Source organism: Mustelus asterias, chromosome 22, assembly GCF_964213995.1.
Source record: "Mustelus asterias chromosome 22, sMusAst1.hap1.1, whole genome shotgun sequence".
Taxonomy (NCBI): Eukaryota; Metazoa; Chordata; class Chondrichthyes; order Carcharhiniformes; family Triakidae; genus Mustelus; species Mustelus asterias.
In genome coordinates this window covers 66,069,417-66,095,405 of record NC_135822.1, presented here as the reverse complement: position 1 = coordinate 66,095,405, position 25,989 = coordinate 66,069,417, and the positions used below count along the sequence as shown (strand labels likewise).

Sequence of the window (25,989 nt, the reverse complement as noted above, 5' to 3'; positions counted from 1 at the left end):
GAGAGACAGGGAGAGATATATGGAGACTGAAGAGAGACAGGGAGAGATATATGGAGACTGAAGAGAGACAGGGAGAGATATATGGAGACTGAAGAGAGACAGGGAGAGATATATGGAGACTGAAGAGAGACAGGGATAGATATATGGAGACTGAAGAGAGACAGGGAGAGATATATGGAGACTGAAGAGAGACAGGGATAGATATATGGAGACTGAAGAGAGACAGGGAGAGATATATGGAGACTGAAGAGAGACAGGGAGAGATATATGGAGACTGAAGAGAGACAGGGAGAGATATATGGAGACTGAAGAGAGACAGGGATAGATATATGGAGACTGAAGAGAGACAGGGATAGATATATGGAGACTGAAGAGAGACAGGGATAGATATATGGAGACTGAAGAGAGACAGGGAGAGATATATGGAGACTGAAGAGAGACAGGGAGAGATATATGGAGACTGAAGAGAGACAGGGAGAGATATATGGAGACTGAAGAGAGACAGGGAGAGATATATGGAGACTGAAGAGAGACAGGGAGAGATATATGGAGACTGAAGAGAGACAGGGAGAGATATATGGAGACTGAAGAGAGACAGGGAGAGATATATGGAGACTGAAGAGAGACAGGGAGAGATATATGGAGACTGAAGAGAGACAGGGAGAGATATATGGAGACTGAAGAGAGACAGGGAGAGATATATGGAGACTGAAGAGAGACAGGGAGAGATATATGGAGACTGAAGAGAGACAGGGAGAGATATATGGAGACTGAAGAGAGACAGGGAGAGATATATGGAGACTGAAGAGAGACAGGGAGAGATATATGGAGACTGAAGAGAGACAGGGAGAGATATATGGAGACTGAAGAGAGACAGGGAGAGATATATGGAGACTGAAGAGAGACAGGGAGAGATATATGGAGACTGAAGAGAGACAGGGAGAGATATATGGAGACTGAAGAGAGACAGGGATAGATATATGGAGACTGAAGAGAGACAGGGAGAGATATATGGAGACTGAAGAGAGACAGGGAGAGATATATGGAGACTGAAGAGAGACAGGGATAGATATATGGAGACTGAAGAGAGACAGGGAGAGATATATGGAGACTGAAGAGAGACAGGGATAGATATATGGAGACTGAAGAGAGACAGGGAGAGATATATGGAGACTGAAGAGAGACAGGGAGAGATATATGGAGACTGAAGAGAGACAGGGAGAGATATATGGAGACTGAAGAGAGACAGGGAGAGATATATGGAGACTGAAGAGAGACAGGGATAGATATATGGAGACTGAAGAGAGACAGGGATAGTCAGAGACAGAGTTGTAGACAGAGACTCCAGAGAAACATAATAACAGAAAACTAAAAGGAGGTAAAAATTCAACAAGTGAGAATTTTAGACATCCCATGCATCAAGTTCTCCCAAGACTAAATAACATCTCAAAAGGGAGAAGTTATACTCCTGCTTCACTGGATATTGATATCAGTTACAAAGGCACTGTTGCAATCAGTGGAGAGAATAACCAGGCAACTGACAATTCTATTAGAACTACATGTTTTGATATGAATTGCGCCAACGTCTCGTTTGCCAGTTTTCAATCGAGGTTGCTGCTGCAAATGATCACGCCAGCGGGATTCTCCGGTTCCGCCGGCAGCGCACCCCCACCCCGTGGGTTTCCTTCCACCATGGAGTGACGTCAATGGGAATCCCCATTTACAGCGGCAGCACCAGAGAATCCCGCTGCGAGCAAAAAACGAGCCACCTCCCCCCAGCAGGAAACACGTGGCTGGGAGGCTGGAGAATCTCACCATTAATTCTTTCAGGGGAGGCGATGGCCTAGTGGTATTGTCACGAGACTATTAATCCAGAAACTCAGCTAATGTTCTGGGGAAGTGGGTTCGAATCCTGTGATGGTGGAATTGGAGTTCAATTTTTAAAAATCTGAAATTAAGAATCTACTGATGACCATGAAACCGTTGTCAATTGTCGGAAAAACCCATCTGATTCACTAATGTCCTTTAGGGAAGGAAATCTTCCATCCTTACCTGGTCTGGCCTATATGTGACTCCAGAGCCACAGCAATGTGGTTGACTCTCAACTGCCTTCGGGCAACTAGGGATGAGCAATAAATGCTGGCCTAGCCAGCGACACCCATGTCCCACGAATGAAAAAAAAGGTTCGGGGAGTCAATAATTCTGTTCTTCCTCCCACCATCAGTCTGTGCCATAAGGAAAGGAGGAATTAAAATGTGCACCTTCCACCTCCTGGGAGAGAAGCGCAAGAAAATTTGACCTGAAATTACACAACGTGGATATTGGTGTGTGAATGTCTTCAGAAGCAATTCCAGGTGTTGCCTCTTGAAAATAAAATGGAAGTGTTTTTAATTAATATTATTTATGTTCTTTAACATACCAGTTATAACAGTGGGAAATGGAATTTCATTCAAACCCTGAGTGTTTGGATGTTAAAGTTTAGATTGCACAATTATACTAATATTGGCATGCATAAATCTGCAAATTTTCAGACAGTACTTCTGCAATATTCCAGCAGTTAAAAACATTAATATTCAGACCATGCATCCATTCCGACTGTATCATGAAACTGTATAATCATTTCTCTACTCCCCATCACCAAGGCTGCTGAGTTTCCACCACCCTACTGGTTAGCATGGCCAATCAACCTAACCCGCACACCTTTGGACTGTGGAAGGAAACCAGAGCACGCAGAGGAAACCCACGCAGACATGGGGAGAACGTGCAGATTCCGCCTAGACCCGAGGCTGGAATTGAACCCAGGTCCCTGGTGCTGTGAGGCAGCAGTGCTAACCACTGTGCCACCGTGCCAACTGACAACGTTGCCCTTCTCTGCTCCTTCCCTCGACCTGCTGCCTCTCATCAACTATCCCAATTTGGGCGGCGCAGTGGTTAGCACTGCTGCCTCACAACGCCAGGGATCCGGCCTCGGGTCACTGTCTGTGTAGAGTCTACACGTTCTCCCCGTGTCTGCATGGGTTTCCTCCGGGTGCTCCGGTTTCCTCCCACACTCCAAAGATGCACGGATTAGGTGGACTGGCCATGCTAAATTGCCCCTGAGTTTCAGGAAAGGTTGGCAGGGTAAATATGTGGGACTTGGGCCTGGGTGGGATTGTTATTGGTGCAGGCTCATGGCCTCCTTCTGCACTGGAGGGATTCTATGAATTCTCTCTTCGCCTTGCACCCTCCACAAACTTCAGCTCACTGAAGTTTCTGTTGCCTGTCTCCCAGCCCCCACCAAGTCTCACTCACCATCTCGTGATTAGGCTGCCAGCCCTCTAATGCCACCAATTTAAAATTCTCAAACTTGTCGTTAAACTCCTGCAGTACCTCACCCTCTTCCTTGCCACTACGACTTCCAACATCTCCACAATCCTTTTTGTCCAGTGGATGTTGTCCACATGGACTTCAGTAAGGTCTTTGACAAGGTCCCTCATCGCAGACTGGTGCAGAAGGTGAAGTCGCATGGGATCAGAGGTGAGCTGGCAAGGTGGATACAGAACTGGCTCGGTCACAGATGACAGAGGGTAGCAGTGGAAGGGTGCGTTTCTGAATGGAGGGCTGTGACAAGTGGAGTTCCTCAGGGATCAGTGCTGGGACCTTTGCTGTTAGTAATATATACAAATGATTTGGAGGAAAATGTAACTGGTTTGATTGCTAAACTTGCGGACTACACAAAGGTTGGTGGATTTGCGAATAGCGATGAGGACTATCAGAGGATACAGCAAGACATAGATCAGTTGGAGACTTGGACGGAGAGATGGCAGCTGGAGTTTGATCCGGACAAAATGTGAGGTAATGCATTTTGGAAGGTCTAATACAGATAGGAAATATATAGCAAATGGTAGAACCCTTAAGAGTATTGATAGGCAAAGGGATCTGGGTGTACAGGTACACAGGTCACTGAAAGTGGCATTGCAGGCGGAGAGGGTAGTCAAGAAGGCATACGGCATGCTTGCTTTCATCGGCCGGGGTATTGAGTTTAAAAATTGGCAAGTCATGTTGCAGCTTCATAGAACCTTAGTTAGGCCGCACTTGGAATATAGTGTTCAATTCTGGTCGCCACACTACCAGAAGGATGTGGAGGCTTTGGAGAGGGTACAGAAAAGATTTACCAGGATGTTGCCTCGTATGGAGGGCATTAGCTATGAGGAGAGGTTGAAGAAACTTGGTTTGTTCTCACTGGAACGATAGAGGTTGAGGGGTGACCTGATAGAAGTCTACAAGATTATGAGAGGCATGGACAGAGTGGATAGTCAGAAGCTTTTTCCCAGGGTGGAAGAGTCAATTACTTTTTTTACTTTTACTTTAGGTTTAAGGTGCGAGGGGCAAGGTTTAAAGGCAGAGGCAGATTTTTAATACAGAGGGTGGTGGGTGCCTGGAACTCGCTGCCGGGGGAGGTAGTGGAAGCGGATGCAATAGTGAGTTTTAAGGGGCATCTTGACAAATACATGAATAGGATGGGAAAAGATGGGATACAGTCCCCGGAAGGGTAGTGGGTTTTAGTTCAGTCGGGCAGCATGGTTGGTGCAGGCTTGGAGGGCCAAAGGGCCTGTTCCTGTACCTGTAATGTTCTTTGTTCTATCTCTGCCCTTGTACGCAACTCCCTCACCAACGGCCCCCTCCTTGACAAGTTCAGCATCATTTGTATTCAGCAGCATGCATCTGCACTCATTTGATATCAATTACCCTCAAGAGCAATCATTTAGTCCTCAGTTAACATCAATTATGCTCAGAAGCAATTGTTTAGCTATCATTTGACATCAAATGCACTCAAGACTGGCTATTATTTAACATTATATTTCCTGTAATTGGCATCAATGTCCCAAACCACATTTGTAGTTGACATAATTCCAGCATTCGGACACCAAAAATGATCACAGAATTTATTCTCCATATTTCTGATTTTCAGTAACTCCAAACATCAGAAAACTGAGCTACCTTGGAAAACCCAGACCCTGTTTAGATGAGGTATTCTTATGCTTTTCTTTATCACCTATAACTCGAGCAGCACAACCCTGCCCAAGAACCCTGCACACACCCCCCCTCAACTCCTGCTCCAACCCTCTTCCCCCGCACTGCACACCTCCTGCAACCCCTGGGCCACAGCAGTTATCTCCCACCAAACCCCCAGAGATATTCCGCCCCCCCACCACCCCTCCATCACTCCCTGCTGAGTAATTTCCGCCCCTTCTTCTGCACCTCCCCCCCCCCCTCGAATTTTCAGAAGCCAAATGTTCAGGTCGGATGAATCAACAGAGTGACTATGATCAAAAGCTTGGTCAATGAGGTTAAATGTCAAAATTCAGGGGAAATCATGGATCCCCAGATTGCAGATGTTCTCTTCCTCCATTCCCCATTCTCTCTCCTTCCTCCCCCTCCCTCTCTCTCCCCCCCTCCTCTCTCTCCCCCCTCCTCTCTCTCCCCCCACCCTATCTTCTCTCTCCCCCAACCCCCTCCTCTCTCCCTCACCCCAATCCCCCTCTCTCTCTTGTCGCCCCGCTCACCCACTAATCTCCCTCCTACCCCACCTGCTCTCTCCTTCCCCCCAACTTATCCTCTCTCTCCCCCAAACCCTCCTCTCTCTCTCCCCCCCACCCCCTCCACTCCCCTGCCCCCCCCCCCCGCTCACCCATTTATCTCCCATCTACCCCCTCCTGTCTCTCCCCCACCCCCTCTGCTCCCCCTGCCTCCCCAGCTCACCCATTAATCTCCCTTCTACCCCTTCCTCTCTCTCTCTCTCTCCCCACCCCCTCCGCTCCCCCACCCTCTGCAGCTCATCCACTAATCTCCTTTCTACCCCCTCCTCTCTCTTCTCTCCAACAACCTTATCCTCTCTCTCTCTCTCTCTCCCTCAACTGCGTCCTCTCTCCCTCCCCACCCCACCCCTCCTCTCTCTCCCGCCCCTCCGCTCACCCACTAATCTCCCTCCTACCTCATCCTTTCTCTCTCCCTCCACCACGTCCTCTTCTTCTCCCTCCATCATGTCCACTCTCCCTCCCCAACCCCTGCCCTTTCTTCTGTCTCCCTTCCCCTCCACCCCACCCCGTCCTCTCTCTCTCTCTCCTCTCACCCACTAATCTCCCCCAAACCCCAACCCAGCCCCTCCTTTCTCTCTCCACATCAGCAATGTGTGTGTCGCTGATAATCATAGAATGTCAATGCGACTTCACTGGCTGCACAGTGCAGAAGGAGGCCATTCGGCCCATCGGGTCTGCACCAACAACAATCTCACCCAGCCACTATCCCCATCGCCCCATGCATTTACCTTAGCGAGTCTCCCTGACACTAAGGGTCAATTTCGCATGGCCATTGAACCTAACCCGCACACCTTTGGACTGTGGGAGGAAACCGGAGCACCCAGAGGAAACCCACGCGGACATGGGGAGAATGTGCAAACCCCCCACAGACAGACAGTGACCCTTGGCCAGGAATCGAATCCGGGTTCCTGGGGCTGTGAGGCAGCAGTGCTAACCACTGTACCACCGGGCCACCCACAAGGACAGCATTTGTTGCCTGTACCTAATTGCCCCTGAACTGAGTGGTTTGCTTGGCCTTTTGGGAGGGACAGTTGAGAGTCAACCGCATTGCGGTGGGGTCTGAAGTCATATGGAGGCCAGACCTGGATAAGGACGGCAGATTTCCTTCCCGAAAGGACATTAGGTGAACCAGATGGGGTTTTATGCCAATCAGTGGTGGTTTCATGGTCACCATTACTGAGACTTCCCTTTTCAATCCCATATTTTATTAATTAAATTTAAATTCCACCAGTTGCAGTGCTGGGATTTGAACCTTTGTCCCCAGGATATTTCTGGCTTAGCAGCCCAGTGATATTACCCTGACAACAGTTTCCCCAAAAATCCACCAAGCTTATCGCCACCCCCTCCTAATACCTCCTTCCTTGGCTCCATGTTGAGTGCGCCTCTTGTTGCTCTCATGAAGTGACTTGTGCTGTTTACCTATATTAAAGGCGCTATACAAATGTAGCCGCTATTGTTTTCTTTAATTCGTTCACGGGATGTGGGCGTCGCTGGCTGGGCCGCCATTTATTACCCATTGTTGAGTGCATTTAAGAGTCAACCACATTGCTGTATGGATCTGGAGTCACATGTAGGCCAGACAGGGTAAGGATGGCAGATTTCCTTTCCCAAAGGACTTTTTAAAAATTCATTCGTGGGATATAGGCTTCGCTAGCTGGGCCAGCATTCATTGCCCATCCCTGGTTGTCCTTGGAGGGTAGTTGAGAGTCAACCATATTGCTGTGGCTCTGGACTCACATGTAGGCCAGACCAGGTAAGGATGGCAGATTTCCTTCCCTGAAGGACATGAGTGAACCAGATGGGTTTTTACCAACACTCGACAATGGTTTCATGTTCATCAGTAGACTTTTAATTTCAGATTTTTACTGAATTCAAATATCACCATCTGCCGTGGCGCGATTCGAACCTGGGTCCCCAGAGTATTACCCCGGGTCTCTGAATTACTAGTCCAGTGTCAATACCACTACGCCACCTTGTACACGTACTCCCACTGTGCAACTCGGCTGATATTTTGGATTGTTTCAGATCAAGGGCAAAGCGTTTTTCTGCTTTTTTAAGCAGGCAAGTAGTTCCGGCCACTTGTGACTTGCTTGAAGCGGTCTCTCTTCAATTACTGACAGTGGAAGCTTCTAATTTCTTCTTCATTGAAGTTAGATGCAACAAAACTAACAGAACACCCAAGCCATCTGGCAAAACATAAATCATGCCAGTTTTTATGGTCTCCCCTTGCAAAAAGCTAATTGATATTCCAAAATGCACGGGTATATACAAACACGAAATTGAGAAATCCACCGTGCAGGAAGGTCACTGCTAAAGTCACGGTTTTCTGCTCTGCTTCAAGATGAAGGGAAACATTTTTTTTTTCCTCACCAGAGATGATGCTTGCTGTACTGATTTATGAAGCTGAAGCGACCAGTATATAACAGCGCTGCGGTATCGCCTGGTGTCCATTATCCTTTTGCTCTCTGCCCCTGGTGGCCTCGTAATGTTTTTAGATACTTCAGCGTCCATCAATATTAAATTTATGGAGAGTAATTTAATTGTGTTATTGATGCGCGGGTTTGAAACTTCTCTAATTCTGATTTATAATCATTACAATATGCCCATCAATCACCATCTGCGTGACTTCAGGCAGTCATCTTCTCTGCGTAATGTGCAGGAGCTACACGGGAATTATTTTGGAAGTTCTGTTCTGTGTGTTTCACATTTGATCACATAACGGTGGCTGTTTGCAGATTGGACAGAGGCCGCTTGGCCTATCATCTTCCTGGAGCCTCTTCCCAACTCACCGAGACCTGGATCTCCCTCTGCTACGGATATTTAATTTGATTTGATTTGATTTATTATTGTCACATGTATTAGCATACAGTGAAAAGTATTGTTTCTTGCGTGCTATACAGACAGAGCATACCGTTCATAGAGAAGAAAAGGAGAGAGTGCAGAATGTAGTGTTACAGTCATAGCTAGGGTGTAGAGAAAGATGTTGTCAGACCAGCTGGGATTTTCCAGCATTTTCTGCTTTTGTGTCTGGAATATCGTGCGCAGTTTTAGTCTCCTCCCCTGAGGAAGGATGTTCTTGCTACAGGGGGAGTGCAGCGAAGGTTTACCATACTGATTCTTGGGATGGTGAGTCTGTCATATTGAGTCGGTTAGGATTGTATTCGCTGGAGTTCAGAAGAATGAGGGGGGGCGGGGGGGGGGGGGGGGGGGGATTTCATAAAAACCTATAAAATTCTAACAGGACCAGGCAGGGTTGGATGTTCCCGATGGTGGGGGTGCCCAGAACCAGGGGTCATTGTCTGAGGATACAGGGTAGACTGCTTAGGATAGAGATGAGGAGAAATCTCTTCACCCGGAGAGCGGTCAGTCTGTGGAATTCGCTACCACAGAAAGTAGTTGAGGCCAAAATATTATATGTGTTCAAAAATCAGTTAGATCTAAAGCTTTTGGGGTGAAGGGGATCAAAGTATATCGGGGGAAGACGGGATCAGGCTATTGAGTTGGATGATCAGCCATGATCAGAATGAATGGAAGAGCAGACACGAAGGGCCAAATGGCCTCCTCCTGCTCCTATTCCCCATGTTTCTGTTTAATTAGGGGGCAGTGGTTGATTCAACGGCACATATAGTAAAATTGGAATGAAATAGGGAAGATTGGTAAGGCCCCCCTGTGCAAGGTTGACACGCCAATCTGTGAAATGGGTCATATTAGCTGCCACCCATGACTAAGCTGGAAGCACACAAGTCTCTGGAATCAGGCAGTTGTGAGTTCAAACCCCACTCCAGACACCAGAACACAAAATCCAGGTCAGCACGCCCAGCGCAGTACTGAGGGAGTGCAGCACTGTCGCAGGTGCTATCAGAAAAGGCCATTTAAGAGGCTGTTAATTTGCTGTTCATTAATGTGTTCAATTGGTGTGCTGAAAAGAGTGTAAAGCGAGTCTGTGGGGGGCTATTTTCCTGTCCAGCCAGCCCAGGGAATCTTAGCGATTCCTGTGGCTGGCGGGACAGGAAGATTCCTGTGGGCTGGCGGGTCAGTTCGTTGGATATGTTCAAGAAGGAGCTGGACATGACCCTTGCAAGGGTCAAGGGGTAATGGAGAAAAAGTGGGAGTGGGATACTGAAAGTGCATGATCAGCCATGATCATATTGAATGGTGGTGCAGGCTCGAAGGGCCGAATGGCCTAATCCTGCACTGATCTTCTATGATTCCATCACGCAAACCAGCCTCCCATCCATTGACTCCATCTGCACTTCCTGCTGCCTTGGCAAAGCAGCCAACATAATTAAGGACCCCACGCACCCCGGACATTCTGTCTTCTACCTTCTTCTGTGGGGAAAAAGATACAATAGTCTGAGATCACGTACCAACTGACTCAAGAACTGCTTCTTCCCTGCTGCCATCAGACTTTTGAATGGACCTTATGTTAAGTTGATTTTTCTCTTCACCCTATCTGTAACTACAACATTACGTTCAACACCCTATCCTTTCCTTCTTCCCTACGTACTATGAATGGTACAGTGTGCAAGAAACAATACTTTCCACTCTATCCCAACACACGTGACAATAATAAATCAAATCCAGAGTCCTGAACTGTTGCAAGTTCCAGCTTTAGACAAGAGGTTCCACCTGCCCTCTCAGGCTGCCATGAAAGACCCAGTGGCATTATTCGATGCATCGACTAGAACTCGAGGGCACAACCTCAGAGTGAAGGGACGCTCCTTTAAAACTGAGATGAAGAGGAATTTCTTCAACCAGAGGGTTGGTGAATCTGTGGAACTCTTTGCCACAGAGGGCTGCGGAGGCCAGGTCATTGAGTGTCTTTAAGACAGAGATCGATAGGTTCTTGATCAATAAGGGGATCACGGATTACGCAGAGAAGGCAGGAGAATGGGGATGAGAATCATATCAGCCATGATTGAATGGCGGAGTAGATTCGATGGGCCGAATGGCCTAATTCTGCTCCTATATCTTATGGTCTTATGATCGGGGACGTAACCCAAGTGCCATGGCCAATATTTATCCTGCAGCCAACATTAATCCAATCTTTATAACACTGCTGTTTGCAGAACCTTGCTGTGTGCGAATGAGCTGCCATGGTTCCAACACGAGATGTCTGCACTTCAAAAGGACTTGAAAATCTCTGTGATGTCCTGAGGTTGGGTGAGATATTACATCAATGCCAATTCTTTAATCTGCTCTGCAGCAACTAATATTTGAGAGAACAGGTCCAGCGTGACAGAATTAACCACCTAGGAAAGACAGGAGGAGCAGTAATTGAGCAAGTTCAGACGCAGGAAGAAGATTCTGACTACGTGGTCTGCAGAGAGTTACAATTATAACCAGACCTCTGCCACGCAATCGTTGTGACAATGAATATCACATCACTGTAACGTTCAAGCCATGCAATATTAATGCCTTGCCATTGTGCCCTCTTTTCAGGTTAACAACTTGAGATTCTCTGACCACCCGTGCAGGAGCAGGGGGCAGATTTAGCCGAGAATTTTAAAACGTTGATCATTTCCGACAGTGAGCTCAGAGGTACTTTCCCCGAGGAGTCGCTGTCGGAAGGTGAGCAATTTCTATGGCTTTTCCCCACACAGCAAAGAGTTAACCTTGACTAAACAGTCAATTGAATGAAGATGTAAGCATGACATCTGGGTCAAATGACCAAGAGGCTCTGGGGAGCAAGACAGAGAATCATAGAATTCCTCCAATGCAGAAGGAGGTCATTCGGCCCATCGAGTCTGCACAATCCCACCCAGGTCCTATCCCCCTAATCCCACGTATCAACCCTGCTAATCCCCTTGACACGAAAGGGCAATTTAGCATGGCCAATCAACCTAACTCGCACGTCTATGGACTCTCTGTGAGAGAAGTCTCTGTGAGGAGAACAATACTTCCCATGAGGTCTTGAGTGTAAATAGTTTAAATAAACAGTTCTTAAATAAATCTTGTTGAGCCAGAAGACCGTATAAGTAAAGGATTACATGCCACACCATTCCCTACGTTAAGCCAAGTCCTCCAAGTCATTGCCATCTCCTTGGGTCTAGCTGCGACTGTATGCTATGGTTGCTGTTGTCGTGAGGTGCCCCCTCCACCACTTGGTCATGCTCTTGCCTCTGAGTCAGAAAATTTCTGCGTTACTCCCACCCCAGGGCTTGAGCGCAAAAAAAATCCAGGCCGACACTCAGGTGCAGTGCTGAAGGAGTGCTGCACTGTCAGAGGTGCTGCCTTTCCAATTGGACGTTAAATTGAGGCCCTGACTAGCTGCTCGGATAGATCTAAAACATCCCATTGCATTATTTTGAGGAAGAGCAGGGTAGTTATCGATTGTGTAGATAAGGATGAGCACTTAGAATGAAGTAACATTCAAGGCAATGGGCCAAGTGTTGGTAAGTGGGATAAGGCGGGAGGTCAGGTGTTTCTCGCGTGTCCGTGCAGACTCGATGGGCCAAAGGGCCTCTTCTGCACTGTATGATTCTAGTGTCCTGAAAAATATTTATCACTGAATCGACACCACAAAGAACAGATTATTTGGTCATTGTCACATTGCTGTATGGGAGAGCTTGCTGTGGCCAAATTGGTTGCCGTGTTTGCTCCATTCTAAGAACAATGACACTTCAGCAGTGTTTCACTGGCTGTAAAACACTGTGAGATATCCAGTCGTTGCGAAAAGCTCCATGGCATGCTGGCACAGTGGTTAGCACTGCTGCCTCACAGCGCCAGGGACCCGGGTTCAATTCTCATCTCGGTCACTGTCTGTGTGGAGTTTGCACATTCTCCCCATGTCTGCGTGGGTTTCCTCCGGGTGCTCCGGTTTCCACCCACACTCCAAAGATGTGCGGGTTAGGTTGATTGGCCATGCTAAATTCACCCCAGTGCCAGAGGGATTAGCAAAGTAAATGTGTGGGGTTACGGAAATAAGGCCTGGGTAGGGTTGTGATCAGTACAGACTCAATGGGCCAAATGGCCTCCTTCTGCACTGTCGGGATTCTAAATGCAGTATTTTCTTGTTATGAATCTCCTCACAATGTTCCGCTGCAGTGCTGGCCAGCACCTCTGAGATCTGGTCCATCCAACGTATTTTCAGATGTGACAATGGTCCAGGTCTCACATAAAATGCGAGACGTACACATTTCTGTCACCTTCTTCGAATTAAGTAGCTCATTAGCAGTTTGAGAAGTGCCGAAGGAACACCAACAGGGCGGATTTTGTGTGGCTGGGCCTTTATTGTTATCCTTGAACACTGGGTTGCATCCTCAGAAAGCTGAGGGTTCAAAGTCTCACTGTGCTTGGACAGAAGGAGTTGGGAAAGTTCTGGTGAACTTTGGTAAGCTATTCGGGAAGAGGAATGAACGTAGTCCATTGTACCTGGTTACGAGATCCATGCTGACCTTATCAATCGAGGAGGGCCAGAAATGACAATTCCCAGGAATACTTCGGGAATTTCCATTCAACTGGGGTCGGGAAGGAGGTGGCACATATGAATTGCAGCATTTTGCAGTTCTTTTTTTATTAATTTGTGGGACATGGGCGTCGCTGGCTGGGCCAGCATTTATTGCCCATCCCTAGTTGCCCTTGAGAAGGTGGTGGTGAGCTGCCTTCTTGAATCGCTGCAGACCACATGTTATGGGTTGACCCACAATGCCGTTAGGGAGGGAATTCCAGGATTTTGACCCAGCGACTGTGGAGGAATGACGATATATTTCCAAGTCAGGATGGTGAGTGGGCTTGGAGGGGAACTTGCAGGTGGTGGTGTTTCCATGGATCTGCTGCCCTTGTCCTTCTAGATGGAAGTGATCGTGGGTTTGGAAGGTGCTGCCGAAGGATGAGTTGCTGCAGTGCATCTTGTAGATTGTACACACTGCTGCTCCTGAGCGTTGGTGGTGGAGGGAGTGAATATTTGTGGATGTGTCAATCAAGCGGGCTGGTTTGTCCTGGATGGTGTCAAGCTTCAGGCTGAGGATGCGCCCAGTGCTCCTGCGTGAAGAATAAAGGCGTGGAAATATGACCAATATAAGTAGGAGCAGAGCACCCTAATCAATGGGAGTCCCAGTGAGGGGACAGGGGGGAGGGTCCCAGTTAAGAAGAATGGGGCTCCCAAGTGGAAAAAGGGCTGCAGTTGACAGACATTAAATGAAGAGGGCTAAGGAGGTATCCTGGCGATTAAAGGAGCCCAGTAAGAAGTCTCACAAGACCAGGTTAAAGTCCAACAGGTTTATTTGGTTAAAGGAGCCAGCAGAGATTGGGGCCATTGAGGCAGTCCAAGTTGCAACAACTTTAAGAGAGAATTTCAAGGGGAGATCTTTGAAGGAGAAGGCTGGAACTGGTTGACTTACAGGGGTAAATTTTCTGGTTCCCCATGCCCCCCTCCCCACCATCACTGCAGAAATCGTCACAGGCGAGTGGAAATCTTAATGGACCATTGCAAGGTCCATTGACCTTGGGCGGGCAGGATCAGAAAATCCCACCCACAGTGTTGACTGAAGTCTGAGTGGGTTTTTGAAAAATCCATGGAATCTGTCCTGGTTGCATTTGTCGCTCATTGTGTCGGGTGATGTGATTGGCCACAGTTTGCCCGTCAATTCACGTGCACCCCACTTTAACCCCTGAATGTTGCAGCGTAAGATGGATATTGTGAATTTTTTCGATCTTTCTGACCTTGGGATGGTAAAGTTTATTTTTGTTTGTGCGAAACATGTGGAATCTTGTGGCTTTATTTTCTTAGCAGAGCAGACATGATGGGCCAAATGGCCCTTCCTTTGCTCCTACGTCTTACGGTTTAGCAAGTCTTGAATCTCTACCTTAAACAAAAAGTGACTGGGCCCCTAACCATGTATCTGGGGATTGGGTCCAGGAATGCAAGAATTTTAACCCCTTTCTACTCAACTAATAGAGCAATGTTATGCCCCACATCAGCTGTCCTTACGGCTCCCATTGGCTGCAGTTGCCAATTTACCGTCAGAGTATCAAAAGGTTTGTGCTTTACATTTTTTCCCACTGGCAGCTGGTTTGGGACTGCTCGCTTCCCTCAATCATAACAGCTGGCAGAGAAAAGAGGTTTCCTCAGGTCGGCCTTGAAAAATTGACTAGCCTTCAAGGACCTACTCACCTCACAAAGTCAGTGAAATGTGCTTCAAAGATAGGCAATTGAGGATGGTTACCATTCCAGCATCCCAAAACCCACACGGGAACAGAACCTCAGACAGAGCAAGGGCCTCAAGACAGGACCTGAACCTCAGACAGAGCCTGAAACTCCGACAGAGACAGAACCTCAGACCGGGCCAAGACCTCAGACAGAGACAGAACCTCAGACAGAGCGAGGACCCCAGACAGAGACAGGGCCTCAGACAGAGCGAGGGCCTCAGACAGAGCGAGGGCCTCAGACAGAGACAGGCCTCAGACAGGGCCAAGGCCTCAGACTGAGACAGAACCTCAGACAGAGACAGAACCTCAGATAGAGCGACGGCCTCAGACAGAGCGAGGGCCTCAGACAGAGCAAGGACCCCAGGCAGAGACAGAACCTCAGACAGAGACAGAACTCAGACAGAGCCAGGACAGGACCAGGACCTTAGACAGAGCCAGAACCTCAGAGAGGGCCTGAAGCTCAGACAGAGCCAGGGCCTCAGACAGAACCAGGACCTCACACAAGGCTTAATTCGTAATTTATTATGCGCACTTGTTCCTTGCTGGCTGCACTAATCTTTCTCCTTCACTCATTCCTTGCCATTAGTTTGACGTAGCAAATTCCCCATCAACATCTGAATTATTTCTGCCATTCAGGTAGGAACAGGAGTCACTTTCCTCAATCTCAACTCCCAGACATAATAGATGACAAACGCAATCTAGACAGATTCCATGGATTTCTCAACAACCCACTCAGACTTGAGTCAACACTGTGGGTGCAGAGTTAGTTTCCTCAATCTCAGAAGAGCACACCTCCCAATGTTCCCCACAGAGGCCAGCCCTTGCCTCTCTGACTGTGATCACCATTCTCAATTTCCTCCGCAGGACGTGTGAACCAACAGCGCAGAACCGCTCCTATAATTTCACCAAACGGACATCAGATGGAGGAAAATGTGCACCAAGGCAATGGAGAAAGATTTGATTTGATTTGATTCGATTTATTATTGTCACATGTATTAACATACAGTGAAAAGTATTGTTTCTTGCGTGCTATACAGACAAAACATACCGTTCATAGAGAAGGAAAGGAGAGAAAGCAGAATGTAACGTTACAGTCATAGCTAGGGTGTAGAGAAAGATCAATTTAATGCAAGGTAAGTCCATTCAAAAGTCTGACAGCTGCAGGGAAGAAGCTATTCTTGAGTCGGTTGGTACGTGACCTCAGACTTTTGTATCTTTTTCCCGAAGGAAGAAGGTGGAAGCGAGAATGTCCGGGGTGCGTGGGGTCCTTAATTATGCTGGCTGCTTTGCCGAGGCAGCGGGAAGTGTAGGCAGAGTCAATGGATGAGAGGCTGATTTGCGTGATGAATTGGGCTACATTCACGACCTTTCGTAGTTCCTTGTGGTCTTGGGCAGAGCAGGAGCCATACCAAGCTGTGATAGAACCAGAAAGAATGCTTTCTATGTTGCATCTGTAAAGATTGGTGAGAGTCGTAGCTGACATGCCAAATTTCCTTAGTCTTCTGAGAAAGTAGAGGTGTTGGTGAGCTTTCTTAACTATAGTGTCGGCATGGGGGGGACCAGGACAGGTTGTTGGTGATCTGGACACCTAAAAACTTAAAGCTCTCGACCCTTTCTACTTCGTCCCCATTGATGTAGACAGGGACATGTTCTCCTTTACGCTTCTTGAAGTCAATGACAATCTCCTTAAGACTTAAACCAAATCTATTTTTGTCTCTAAAAAAAAACAGAGAAGGCTGGAAAACCTCACAGGTCTGGCAGCATCTGTAGGGAGAGAAAACAGAGTTAACGTTTCAGGACCATTTGACTCTTCTTCGGAATTAAAGAGAGGGAAAATGTGTTGGAAGAGCAACATCTCACCTTCCGATTAGGCATGTTACAGCCCTCAGAACTCGACATTGGGTCCAATAACTTTAAACTGTGTCCTTTCTTCTCCATTTTATTTAGTACTTCAAACATTTTACGTTCTTCTTGCTGCTGCCCCAGGGCCATCTGTCACTTGTCCTTAAGTTAGGCCACATCTTTGTTGCAATCTCTCCCGGCTCCCACTAACCATCGACCGTCTACTCTGCTCCAGCTGTTCCATCCCCTCTTGTACAGTCAATAATCCAACACGTTTCCTTCTCCTTCTTTCTGAAGAAGGCCCGTGCGGTCTCAGAACATCAACTCTGTTTTCTCTGCCGGCAGAAGCTGCCAGACCTGCTGAGACTTTCCATCATCCTCTGTTTTTGTTGCAGATTCCAGCATCCGCAATATTTTGCTTCTATTTTTGGCTCCAACTTGCTTTTCTTTTTCTGAATTCCGTGCCGCCACATGAGAAGATAGTCAGAAATAGCGACTCGGGCTGTGAACAGGTGTGCATCAGTATTTCGCGTTGGTGAGACAGAGAGAGTTATATTTACATAGCGCCTTATCACAGCTCCCAGAAGCATCACCAAGTGGTTCACACATGATCAATTATTTTGAGGTGCAGTCACAGAGATACAGGAACATAGGAACAGGAGTAGGCCATTCAGCCCCTCGAGACTGCCCCACCATCCAACACAATCATAGCTGATCGGACATTTCAATGCCTTTTACTCACACTATCCCCATAGTCCTTTACATTATTGTCAATTAGTAATCAATCAATCTCTACCTTAAACATATTCAGTGACTGAGCTTCCACAGCCCTCTGGGGGAGAGAATTCCAAAGATTTCCAAAGATTCACCATTCATCAATGACCATCTCCAACAGAACTGATTGTTGGATTGTAACTGGTGACAACTTTGTATTGGATGTCATGTGACCAATGGTAGCAAGCTGGAAGGGTCAGTTGACCCAGTAAACCATGAACCAATTACGGAATGATATAAGACCATAAGACATAGAAGCAGAATTAGGCCACTCGGCCCATCGAGTCTGCTCCGCTATTCAATCATAGAAACATAGAAAGAAAAACTACAGCACAAAACAGGCCCCTCGGCCCCATAAGTTATGCCGAACATATCCGACCTTTTAGGCTTACCCATAACCCTCCATCCTATTAATTCCCATGTACTCATCCAGGAGTCTCTTAAAAGACCCTATTGAGTTTGCCTACACCACCACTGACGGCAGCCGATTCCACTTGCCCACCACCCTCTGTGTGAAAAACTTCCCCCTAACATTTCCCCTGTACCTACCCCCCAGCACCTTAAACCTGTGTCCTCTCGTAGCAGCCATTTCCACCCTGGGTAAAAGCCTCTGAGAGTCCAACCGATCTATGCCTCTCAACATCTTATACACCTCTATTAGGTCTCCTCTCATCCTACGTCCCTCCAAGGAGAAAAGACCGAGCTCCCTCAGCCTATCCTCATAAGGCATGCCACTCAATCCAGGCAACATCCTTGTAAATCTCCTCTGCACCCTTTCAATCTTTTCCACATCCTTCCTGTAATGAGGCGACCAGAACTGAGCACAGTACTCCAAGTGGGGTCTGACGAGGGTCTTATATAGCTGCATCATTATCCCCGGACTCCTAAACTCAATCCCTCTTAACCACCTCCTCCTCCTGTGAGGCCGATTTTAGAGTCCTATGGACCCGGACCCCAAGGTCCTTCTGATCCTCTATCGTACTAAGAGTCTTTCCCTTTATATTGTACTCCTTCATCCCATTCGACCTGCCAAAATGGACCACTACGCATTTATCTGGGTTGAAGTCCATCTGCCACTTCTCTGCCCAGTATTGCATCCTATCTATGTCCCTCTGTAACTTCTGACATCCCTCCAGACTATCCATAACCCCACCAACCTTCGTGTCGTCGGCAAACTTGCCAACCCATCCCTCCACTTCCTCATCCAGGTCATTTATGAAAATGACAAACAGCAAGGGTCCCAGAACAGATCCCTGGGGCACACCACTGGTGACCGACCTCCAATTAGAAAAAGACCCATCTATACACCCTCTCTGCCTCCTTTGGGCAAGCCAGTTCTGGATCCACAGGACAGCAGCCCCTTGGATCCCATGCCCTCTCACCTTTTCTAGAAGTCTTGCATGGGGGACCTTATCGAACGCCTTGCTAAAATCCATATAAGCCACATCTACCGCTTTCCCTTCATCAATGTGTTTAGTCACATTTTCGAAGAACTCCACCAGGCTCGTAAGGCACGATCTGCCTTTGACAAAGCCATGCTGAGTATTCTTGAGCATACTAAACCTCTCTAAATGCTCATAAATCTTGTCCCTCAGGATCTTCACCATCAGCTTACCAACCACTGAGGTTAGACTCACCGGTCGGTAATTTCCTGGGCTATCCCTATTCCCCTTCTTGAAAATAGGAACCACATCCGCAATCCTCCAATCCTCCGGCACCTCTCCCATCTCCATCGACGACGCAAAGATCATCGCCAGAGGCTCTGCAATCTCTTCCCTCGCCTCCCACAGTAACCTGGGGTACATCCCATCCGGACCCGGCGACTTATCTATCTTGATGCCATTCAAAGATTCCAGCACAACCTCTTTGGTAAAGTCCACATACTCAATCTTTTCAGTCCACCACAAGCCCACAATACATCCACCCATGTCCTTCTCCTCTGTGAAAACCGAGGCAAAATACTCATTAAGCACCTCTGCCATTTCTACTGGTTCCGTACTGATTTTCCCGCCTTCACCTTTTATAGGCCCTATTCCTTCACGTCTCATCTTTTTACTCTTCACATATTTATAGAACGCCTTAGGGTTCTCCTTAATCCTCCCTGCCAGGGCCTTCTCGTGACCCCTTCTGGCTCTCTTAATTTCCTTCTTTAGTCCCTTCCTACAAGCCATATACTCATCTGGATCCCTATCTTCGCCAAGCTCTCTGAACCTTTTGTACGCTTTCCTTTTCTTCTCGACTAGGTCCCGCACAGCTTTCGTGCACCACGATTCCTTTAACCTACCAACTCCTCCCTGTCTGCTCGGCACATTGTCCTGTAGAACCCTAGACAGACATTCCTTGAAAAACTGCCACCTCTCTTCAGTAGATTTCCCCGAGAATACCTCCTTCCAATTTACTCCTCTAATTTGCTGCCTTATGTCTTCATATTTCCCCTTACTCCATATAAACGCTTTCCTAGCTTGCCTGATCCTCTCTTTTTCCAATGCAAGCATAAAGGAGAAAGAGTTATGATCGCTATCCCCAAGATGCTCTTCCACTGAGAGATCTGACACCTGTCCAGGTTCATTGGTCAGTATCAGATCAAGTACAGCCTCTCCTCTTGTAGGCTTGTCCACATGCTGTGTCAGGAAACCCTCCTGAATACACCTAACGAACTCCTCCCCATCCAATCCCCTTACCTTAGGGATATTCCAATCTATGTTTGGGAAATTAAAGTCTCCCATCACAACAACTCTGCTATTATTGCAACTCTCCAGGATCTGTTTCCCTATCTGCTCCTCCACCTCCCTGTCATACGACAAACCTCTCATCTCTGGAATCAATCTAGTGAACCTCCTCTGAACTGCCTCCAATGCCACTACATCTTTGCTCAAATACGGGGACCAAAACTGTGCACAATACTCCAGGTTCGGCCTCACCAATACCTTGTATAGTTGTAACAATTATTCCTTACCCTTATATTCTATTCCTTAGTATTAATACTAATGAGTTGAAGACCCTATCCAACATGGCAGTAGGCATGAGTAAAGATTCCTCCTCTTCTTTGAAGATTGGTGTGAAATTTACCCAAACCACCAGCACATTACAGCTCTCCCTCAGTGCTACACTTCAGTGGGGCTGTCCTCAGGTACCTACAATGGGGCCTGAACACACAATGTTTTGATTCAGAACTGAATCAAAGTGACACTCCAGTCACTGGTTTAGGCTTTTGCCTTCAGGGAGCGATTTTCCTGCATCAAGTGCCTACTCATTAATTGTCTTAGACTTTATCATGAAGAACAGTCACTTGGGTGGCATTGTGGAAGGTTGCAAGGGCCACTGTCAGTGAAAGCTATAAAAAGTTATATACAGCAGAGTGGACGCTACCCTGAGAAAATTCTACAGTGATGTCCTTGGACTGGGATCATTGACATCTAACAACTGCAACTAATATGTCTATATGTATCAAAACCTGAACAATATTCAGGTTTAGGCAAGTAACATTTCCATTAAACTAGAAAGAGTGCAGAAAAGATTTACCAGGATGCTACCTGGACTTGATGGATTGAGTTGTAAGGAGAGGCTGAATAGACTGGGACTTTTTTCCCTGGAACGTAGGAGGCTTTGGGGTGATTCATAGAAATGAATTCATAGAAACCCTACAGTGCAGAAGGAGGCCATTCGGCCCATCGAGTCTGCACCGACCACAATCCCACCCAGGCCCTACCCCCACATATTTACCCGCTAATCCCTCTAACCTACGCATCCCAGGACTCTAAGGGGCAATTTTTAACCTGGCCAATCAACCTAACCCGCACATCTTTGGACTGTGGGAGGAAACCGGAGCACCCGGAGGAAACCCACGCAGACACGAGAAGAATGTGCAAACTCCACACAGACAGTGACCCGAGCCGGGAATTGAACCCGGGACCCTGGAGCTGTGAAGCAGCAGTGCTAACCCACTGTGCTACCGTGCCGCCCTGATCTTATAGAAATCTATAAAATAGTGAGGGGCATAGATCAGCTAGATAGTCAATACCTTTTCCCAAAGGTAGGGGAGTCTAAAACTAGAGGGCATAGGTTTAAGGTGAGAGGAGAGAGATGCAAAAGGGTCCAGAGGGGCAATTTTTTCCACACAGAGGGTGATGAGTGTCTGGAACGAGCTGCCAGAGGTAGTAGTAGAGGCGGGTACAATTTTATCTTTTAAAAAGCATTTAGACAGTTACATGGGTAAGGTGGGTATAGAGGGATATGGGCCCAATATGGGCAATTGGGACTAGCTTAGTGGTTAAAAAAAAGGGCGGCATGGACAAGTTGGGCCACAGGGCCTGTTTCCATGCTGTAAACCTCTATGACTCTGTTTGTGTCACCTCTGTACCACGCAATGACCAGATCTAACAAGAGAGAACCCAACCATCTCCCCTTGATATTCAATGGCGTTACCATCGCTTAATCTCCAATTGTCCACATCCTGGGGGGTTCCCATTGACCAGAAGCTGAACTGGACCAGCCATATGAATACTGTGGCTACTAGAACAGGTCAGAGACTGGGAATTCTATAGAGATGAATTCACCCCCTGACTCCCCCAAAGCCATCTACAAGGTGTAAGTCACGAGTGTGATGGAATACTCTCCGTTTGTCTGGATGAGTGGAGCTCCAACAACATTCAAGAAGTTTGACACCATCCAGGGCAAAGCAGCCCCGCTTGATTGGCACCCCATCCACACAAATTCACTCCCTCCACCAGCGATGCACATTGACAGCAGTGTGTATCATCTACAAGATGCACTGCAGCAACATGCCAAGGCTCCTTTGACAGCACCTTCCAAACCTATGACCATCACCATCTGGAAGGACAAAGGCAGCAGACACATGGGAACACCATTACCTGCAAGTTCCCTTCCAAGTCACTCATCATCCTCTATGGGCAGCACGGTGGCACAGTGGTTAGCACTGCTGCCTCACAGTGGCAGGCAGCTGGGTTTGATTCCTGTCTTGAGTGACAATCTGTGTGGAATCTGTCTATTCTCCCTGTTTCTGAGTGGGTTTCCTCCGGGTGTTCCGGTTTCCTCCCACACTCCAAAGATGTGCAGGTTAGGTTGACTGGCCATGCTAAACTACCCCTTTGTGTCCCAGGATGTGTAGATAAGAGGGATTGGCGGGGTCACAGGGATAGGACCTGGGTGGAATGCCGTGTTGGAGAGTCGGTACAGACTCAATGGGCCAAATGGCTTCCATCTGCACAGTCGGAATTCTATGATATCGCAGTTCCTTCATTGTCTAAGGGTCAAAATCCTGGAAGTCACTTCAGAATAGCACCATGAGTCTACCTACACCACATGGACTGCAGCAGTTGAAGAAGGTGGCTCACCACCACCTCCTCAAGGGAAATAAGGTTATAAATCTTAGCCTCGCTCACAATCCCATGAAAGAATAAGAGAAAAGGTGATCTGACTAAAATCTGTCAAATTGTTACAGCTTGTGCAGGTAGATGCCAAGTAGCTGTTTCTCCTGGTTGGAGAATCAAGAATGAAGGATCATCGTCTCAGGATAAGATAACTGGGACCGGAATTCTTCACTCGGAGAGTTCTGAACCTTTGAATGTTTTGACTGGGATGATTAGATTTGTTCTACACAAAGGGAGTCAGGGATCTGAATACGGAGGTGGAAGGGTGGAGCCGAGGAAGAAGATTAGTTGTGATCTCAATAAGACAATAACAAGACCATAAGACATAGGAGCAGAATTAGGCCACTCCGCCCATCGAGTCTGCTCCACCATTCAACCATGGCTGATATTTTTCTCATTCCCATTCTCCTGCCTTTTCCCCATCATTCCTGATCCTCCTTATTAATCAAGAATGTGTCTATCTCTGTCTTAAAGACACTCAGTGACCTGGCCTCCACAGGCTTCTGGGGGCAAAGAGTTCCACAGTTCTATCTCATTGAATGTCGGGCAGAGCAGGCTCGAGTGGAGGTATGGGCGATCCTCTCTGCTATCCATGAGGTGGCAGGTGTGCAGGTGGGCCTGCGAGGGGACAGAAATTATTATTAAAAGGAAACAATTAACACCAACCGATCTTCTCATTTCGGTCTAATTACCTTCACCGTGCCTTCCTTCCTTTGATTGCAATGCTTTCATTCACTGTTTGAAACCGTGCGCAGGATGAGACACGGCAACAGCTGTCTAACCTTCCATACTCTCGAGGGCGCTGATTTCCCGCGGTCAAGAAGACAACTTTTCAGCTTACCAGAAATCAAAGTGATGAGCGCTCTCCACAAAACGTTTAGGGGGCGGGGGAGGTGGGGGGAACATGCAGTTTGGCGCTGTACATGCAGAGGAGGGCTTCAAAAGAAATTAAATGTGCGGTCAGGGCATGGAAAGCTTGCTTACAGGGAGACGATTAAGAATTCAGCACTTTCTAAAATTAGATCTGGCTTAGTGAAGGGCCCACAAAAGCCTCCAGGCAATCTTGTCTCTGATTCCCAGTTGTGGTTTACAAATAATCCACACTATTGTTCAAGAATCTCACTCAACAAGCTGGTGCTAATCCCCCCCATTATCAAACTGTGGAAGTGCACAGATCAAATCTTCAAGCCTGGCAAAAAAAATCGTCGGTATTGAATATTTCAAATGCTGGATAATTATGTGTACGACAGATCTAAAAGCTTGAGTGTCCCCATTATCTATGACTTGCGGCCAAGGCCAGCGGTGTGGCCCTAGCAGCCTGCCACGCATCCCATTTCTCTCCCAGTTGGGTAGTTTTCTTTTTAACGTTGGTTTGCCGGAACAACAACGTGCAGGTTCAGTTTTATGTTTCCAGCCACAGGTGAAAGAGCTGGAGATGAAATGCAAGACGAGGAACGGACCTTTCCCCTTCAAAGTTGACCCCCTTGACCAACGAGAGTCAGGAGCTGTTGTGTCAACAGAAAGGGGATTTCCATTGGCGATGAGGACTCGCTCTGACTGCTGTGCAGAATGAATAATGCCTCCAGAATCCGTGCCCCCCGCCGACCCTCAGGTGGAGGTTTTCACACTCAAACTCTGCTTCAGCTGCCTTTCTTTTCTATAATAACTCCAGGAGTCGGCTGTAAAGGAACAGTGCTTTATTGCACAAAATAAAGGAAAACAAAAACCAAAAACCTGTGGTGAACACAAACAGAACTCAACTGGGATAATGCAATAATGGACCCACTCAGGGGCCTGCTTTATAAAGGGCTCAGTATAAGAGCTCCACCTGATAAGGTAATTACCGATCACCAGGGATCGGATACACATAATTCTCCTTCTCCTTGGAAAGACGGAGAATGAGGGGAGATCTAATAGAGGTGTACAAGATTATGAAAGGTATAGATAGGGTGAACAGTGGGAAGCTTTTTCCCAGGTCGGAGGTGACGATCACGAGGGGTCACGGGCTCAAGCTGAGAGGGGCGAAGTATAACTCAGATATCAGAGGGACGTTTTTTACACAGAGGGTGGTGGGGGCCTGGAATGCGCTGCCAAGTAGGGTGGTGGAGGCAGGCACGCTGACATCGTTTAAGACTTACCTGGATAGTCACATGAGCAGCCTGGGAATGGAGGGATACAAACGATTGGTCTAGTTGGACCAAGGAGCGGCACAGGCTTGGAGGGCCGAAGGGCCTGTTTCCTGTGCTGTACTGTTCTTTGTTCTTTGTTCTTTGAGCTCGTATTCTACAAGTCTGACAGGGAGGGCAATCAGGGATTTCCCCATGCAAGTGCTGGGAGTTATCGCATTTCTTTTCTGACATGGGCATTGCAGATCGTGGGGAGGTGTAATAATTCTTCGGAGGCAGACATCCCTTCACCAAAATCCCTTTATTTACAAACTCTAACAGCAGTACACAGAGTGCGAGTAATTGGTGGTCTATCTTCGGTGGTGTCAGAGGAACTGACAAGGCAAAGACTCCCGAATTGGCTCATCAATTGGATCCTTAATCAGGGAGTTCCTACTCCAATAGGCCAACCTTCGTGGCCTGATTGAAGTTAGTACAGGAGGTCTTAGTGGCACAGTGGGTAGCCTCCCTCCCTCTGGGCCAGGAGCTCCAGGGTCAATTCCCAACTTCAGGACTTGACGGTCACAGAAGGCGTGTCCACAGCGTGGCCAAACAGCTTGATTACCAGCCTGCAAAGCTTCCCAATACACTTGGCGGCAGGCAGTGAAGAGCGGGGGGTGTTTCCTGATCAGCCGCACTGCTGACGGCAATGGCAAACCACTGTGGTACTTTGCCAAGCATGAATCATGGACCAATCCAATGGATTCCAATGGAATCCAATCCTTCGTCACCAATGCCCTCTTGGGGCATGGTACGGAAAGGAAGAGGAGGAGGACACATTCGCTGGGACTCTACCACCTTGCCCGCCACGGAATCGGAGCGGGCGAGGGTCCGACAGTGGAGATCTCCATTGACCTCGGGTAGGAATTTCTGGTCTTGCTTGAGCGAGGCCATAAAATCCCACCCATGGTGTGCATGTCAAACCAATTGTCACATCCACGTGGTCCTGAAACGCTGCCAAAAAGGTTTCAATCGTGAGTCAGAAAATTATTTTTACAAAACGTCCCCCCCCGTCCCCCCCCCCCCCCCCTCCCCCCTCCCCCCCCACCACCACCGCTTTCTGGCACCAACTTGTGCTGGGCCGGCAGG

The 25,989-nt window shown here is 47.7% G+C and overlaps 1 protein-coding gene and 1 non-coding gene across 2 annotated transcripts in view; both read left to right on the top strand.

Annotated features, from left to right (window-relative positions):
- LOC144509786 (leucine-rich repeat transmembrane neuronal protein 4-like) overlaps positions 1 to 25,989 on the top strand; it is a 243,770-nt gene that overhangs the window by 63,036 nt on the left and 154,745 nt on the right. The gene's annotated exons all lie outside the window — the stretch shown is intronic.
- Positions 9,183 to 9,291, top strand: LOC144510309 (U6 spliceosomal RNA). Its single transcript, XR_013500613.1, has one exon. It is a non-coding gene; the product is annotated as a U6 spliceosomal RNA (small nuclear RNA).